This window comes from Morus notabilis, unplaced genomic scaffold, assembly GCF_000414095.1.
Source record: "Morus notabilis unplaced genomic scaffold, ASM41409v2 Scaffold169, whole genome shotgun sequence".
Classification (NCBI taxonomy): Eukaryota; Viridiplantae; Streptophyta; class Magnoliopsida; order Rosales; family Moraceae; genus Morus; species Morus notabilis.
The window spans coordinates 92991-98657 of record NW_010357428.1 but is presented as its reverse complement, the minus strand read 5'-3'; the positions used below and the strand labels follow the sequence as shown (position 1 = coordinate 98657).

The 5667-nt window shown below is 25.8% G+C and overlaps 1 long non-coding RNA gene across 1 annotated transcript; it reads right to left on the bottom strand.

Annotated features, from left to right (window-relative positions):
• Window positions 1-885: 885 nt before the first annotated feature.
• Window positions 886-1084, bottom strand: LOC112092976. The gene is made up of 2 exons (XR_002902848.1): window positions 1048-1084; window positions 886-955 (listed from the first exon to the last, which is right to left on the bottom strand). It is a non-coding gene; the product is annotated as an uncharacterized LOC112092976 (long non-coding RNA).
• Window positions 1085-5667: the final 4583 nt, after the last annotated feature.

The window sequence follows — 5667 nt, the reverse complement described above, 5'->3', positions numbered from 1 at the left end:
TGTAGATAAGAAGGAAGAAAATAAGGAAATAAATATTATTAAATTGTAACAATTGTTAATAAATGTGTTCATACTTATTAAAATATTTAATATAACATATAACACATAATTTTACCTGATTTGTTTTCTTTTTTTTGATGAACTTGCGAAAGAGGTAGATTCGTGAGGGACTGAAACAGACTGAATTGGCTTTGAAACTGATGATGTTTCTTTTGAAGACTCAGTTGTTATAGGTGGTAAATACAACTGAGGTTGATCGTCGTTGAAAGTCTTCAAAATAACTTTATCAATAAAAGCTCCCCGAGTACAAAACTGTATGACAAATATTTTTGATATTCCTCTTATTTCCTCTAAAACAGGAGGAATCATGTAGCGATCAGTGTATCCCTCATCATAAGTAAGTGTAGAGCAAGCTTTGTTAATAAGTGACTGCACAGTTTTACCGAACATTACAGCGTCTGTTCTTCCAGTGTTATCTTCAATTTGTATATTTATTTTGTACCTGTGTAAGAAAATTAAATTAAATTTATTGTATTTGTTAATAGAAAATTAAAGCGCTTGTTTTTTATAATAGAATTTAGTACCAAGTAAGTGGCATTGTAGATAGATATTCATCGGTGTCACACCACCATGATGTTCCAGATTCTTGTACTTGTCTGTAACACTTTGTGCAGGCATAGTAAAACCATCCTTGATGTGTATATAAATCAGTTATAGTTGCTCTAACTATATATTTTGTTTCTTGTTATGTTGAAAAGGGAACAGTTTAGTTCAATATATATACATATTATATTTAATGGATTATATTTATAAAATTTGTACCCGATTTTGGAATGCATCTAATGCTCGTAATTCTGCGATGGTAATGCGATTTGTGTTTTTTTGGTCTTCTAATGATATTGCTGGCCTCGCTGATGTAGCAACATAATCCAAACTCTGAATAGAATGACGAAATCTATATAAATAGAATTTGTTTTATGTCAATAAATGAAAATGAGAAGATACATATATGTCAACATTGAGAAAATTGAGTATTTTTTGTTATACCTTTGTTTAATTCTTCGTGTTTCTGGAATTTCTGGATCTAAAAAGTAAAAAAGTACCATATGTGTTTGATAAATAAAGACTCCTGTAATAAATAGAAATTTATAGTTAGTTTTGTAAAAAATTGGAATATAATATATTATAATATGAGTAATAACCTTGGTACTGTTTGGCCGCCATTGCTGTAAAACCAATAACAATTGGTTCCGTCATTGACTGCACAACAGTTTCATTGAAAAGTTCTCCCATTTCTCCCCAAAGCGTTATATTTAATTGTTCTTCTCTGTATTAAGTAATGGAAAACATGATTATAAATATTTAAACATGAATATTTTTTTATTATTTATTATTATAATAATAATTTCTATTGTATTTACCTTATGTTCTGAATCGTGAAACTTCTTCTTTTGACAATTCTTTCATTGATAGCTGGTTCTTCAATACCATGAAAGGATATGAGTCGACCAATTACATCTGATACAAATATTACATATATAATCAATTAGTTTTAACAATTATAAAATGAGAAATAATTGATTAAAAATTATAAATAAATAAGTAATAAAATAAACAAACCTGAGAGAATATCGTTTACATCGATCCTTTGAGTAATTTGATCAAATTCGACAAAAGAAAATTTTTATCGAGGTATTTTAGGCATGTCTTCAGCAACATGTTTGAAAATTGTTGCTCTAGCTATCTGCAACATTGCCACATGAGGAACAATTTTATATCTTGGTTTGTTACGATCGATGAAGAAGTTATTAATTTCATATATATTTCCTTCTTCAATTATTTGACTCATGTAGTCAGCATCTCTTGATCGGATAACTGCATGTATTGCTTCGTGCTGTAAAATTATAAACTAGATTTTCTATTGTTATACATTGAATAATAAATATATATTTCTATATATTTATAATTATATAATGTATAGAAAGAATATATTTGATTACGTCTTCATCAACCAACAATATATCAAGACTGATAAGCTCTCCTGTCTTGTAGTCTACATTTCTCCATAAACGACATATTCGAGCACGAATAGTCAAGTGTGTTTCACCAGGTTTTAAGATTCTTATTGGTGCAAACATCTTGTTCAAACTGAAAAATAATATAGAAAATATAATAATTCATAATATATAAATGGAAAAGAATATTGTATTATAATAATTTATAATAACACTTTAAAAATCATAGGATGATTTTATAAAATGTTATAAAATTATATACATTATAAAATAATAATGGTATTATAAAATTTTAACAATGTTAAAATAAAGTTGATAAAAATGATATTTCGTATATTGATTTAATTATTTAATTATAATATAATAAAGAGTAAATAAGTTAATATTTATTAATATTATGTAATATTTCTTTATACACAACATTTTTTATATAATTTGGATATTTATTTATTGATTCGTGTATTAAAATATTTAAACCTTTTGGTGGTGTAACTCTTAATAAAGCTACGTATAATTGTCCATGAGAAAAAACTTCATTCTCTAAATATATACTAATTTTTTCTAATGATTGACCTTGACTTTTATGTATTGTCATTGCGTAACATATTTTTACAGGAAATTGCCGTCTTTTTAAAACAAATGGCCATTTGGATTCATTTATAGTTAATTCTATTCTAGGTATATAAACTTTAATATTTGTATCAACAGAATTAATAATATGACCTTCAATAATTCTATTTGTTAATTGGGTAATTATCAATCTAGTACCATTACATAAACCTTGTGACTGATTAAGATTTTGTAATAACATAATAGGAATTCTGATTTTTAATTTTAATTCATGTGGTGGTAAATTATTAAAATTTAATGTGTGTAAAAATTCAGGAGGATATAATAGATTTAATTCATCAAGGTTTCGAGATGGGGAAATAATTGTATCATAATTGTAATAAATGTTCTCCTCTGTAGGTATTAAAGATAACATAAAATCATTTATTTCATCTGTTATTTTATTTCTAGGTGCTACAATTGCACGATTTTTTATATATTTAATATTATCATAATTACTTTTAAAATAATCATATACTATAGTGGAAATATGTTCAATCGGATTTTTATCATATTTTATAAAATATTGTTCAGGTATATTAATCCAAGTAGCATCTTCGTTTTCAGGATCTTTTATTCCATCAAGTGTTCCATTTTTGATATTTAGTATCCAATTAGAAAATTTTTTAATTTCAGTTTGTTCATCAATAGAACTGTTTGGAATTTTTAATCTCATATTTTCTGTCAATGTTAGTACACGGAAATATGTCCAAAGATAAGAATTATTAATACTTGCATTAATAATGTTTTCTTTTGTGCCTCCTGGAATAACAGGTAAATTTTGTCTAAAATCACCACCTAAAATAACTGTCATTCCTCCAAAAGGTTGACTAAAGTTATTTCTCAAGTCTTGCATTGTTTTATCTAAAGCTTCAAAACAGTATTTATTATTCATTGGCACTTCATCTCATAATATTAAAGTTATTTTCTCCATTAATTTTGCTAACTGAGTATTTTTTTTAATTTGACATGTTGAAAATTTGTCGACTAAAAGAGGGATACAAAAATGTGAATGTGTTGTACGACCATTTGGTAAAAGTAATGATGCTATTCCAGATGATGCAACTGCTAATACTATTTCACCTTCTGATCTAATTTTGTTAATAAGTGTATTCCATAAATATGTTTTTCCTGTACCTCCATATCCATATACGAAAAATAAGTTATCATAGGTTTTTTTAAGTGATTTTAAAATTTCATTATAAATATAATATTGTTCATGGTTTAAATTATTTATTAAATTTATATTTTCTTCTTTTAGTTTTTTTTATCATAATTGAGTTCTTCTCTTAAAAGTTTATTATCTAAATCTTCAATTAATGATCCTGTTGGAAGTGATATATTAAAATTTGTTATAGAAGATGCATTTAAATTTAGTAATTTTTCAAAATCGTATAATACAAAATTATATAATTCATTATCTGGGATTTGAAATGTTGAATTGTTGAATAATTTTTTTAATTTATATATAATATCATCACACATTAAGTTCCAGTGATTTTCTAATAATTTTATTGGGTCAGATACATTACAAAATAATAAAATGGTAGTAAAAAGTTGACGAAGTTGAGTAGATGTTGACCAACATGATGCTTCTTCAATTGATTCATTCCATTCTTTATCATCTCCTAATAAACCTAATGCATGACAGGCTTGTTGATATGTTGGATAAATAGTATTATTAATTGTTCGAATTGATTCAAAACTTGTTACACCTTTTTGATGATTTAATAGTAATTTTAAATAAAATAACAACTGGGAGGAATATGAAACATTCTTCCAATAGTATGTCCATTTTGTCGTTTTGTCCAAATTCTATCTTTGTGTTTCCAAACCCATTTTGTTGGAAATTCTATATAAGTAAGTTCTCGAGCTTCTTCATGTATCTTATTAATTTCCATCCATTCAGTTAGTGTTGTTTTTTTGTTATGAGGTAAATTAATTATATTATGTAATTGTTGATTTTTATTAAATGTAATGTTTTGCATGTTTGGTAAATGAATTGTAAGTCGTTGAATAGCTGGATTTCTATGATGTATTGAGTTTTCAAATAATCTTCAAATTGCTTCATAGGGTGTAATATATCAACAATTAAGATATGTTTTTATTTCATCAATTTCTTTTGTATTTGTTTCTTTTGTAGTATCTGTAATGTTAATATCTTATATAATAGCTCTTATTCCGTCTGGTCCTTTTGTTAAATATTTAAATAAGTATTTTATGAGCATTGATTGAGAGCATATTTCAACATTGATGTGAGCTTGATATTTTATACATAATGTACGATTATATGGAACAACAAATCTGTTATCAAGTTGTATTCCTTCTTTAATAGTATTCAAAGTAGATTCTCTACGTCGGTAACTAACAAAACCATTTTCTTCTATGCTTGTTTCGTTTTTATATTGTTTAGGGGATTTTTTTGTACATGTTGAGTTTTTCATACATGGAGCATTTATTTTTGCATATCCACATGGGCCATGTATCATTAAATCAGTAACAACTTTATAACCTAATGGATCGTATTCTGAATTTGGGATTTCTGCTGATATAATTTTATCTATTTGTATTGGATCTCGATATTTATCTTCTCTATGTAACCAAAATAACATATGACAATGAGGAAGACCATGTTTTTGGAATTCGACAACGTATAAATCTACAATAATAGAAAAAAACATTGAGACAAAAAAAATTAGTAACATATATTAAATAAATGTAAATATTTTTGTTTCAAGTAGTAAATAAATAGAATATAAAAGAGTACAATAAAATGAAATAATTTACCTGCTATTATGATTCTGAAAATCTGTCTAGATTTTATTGTATGTAATAAATGGTCTAATTTTATTTTAAAAATTCTACTTATGATATCTGGTCTATCATTAGATTTTTGTCCTGGAAGTAAAGCTAAAGCTCTTATAATTTCAGGCCATTTAGGATTGCATGTAAATGTCAAGAAAATATCAGGGTTTCCATAATATCTACATATTGCCATTGCGTCTTGATAAATTTGAATCATATATCTTAGACTTCCAGTATG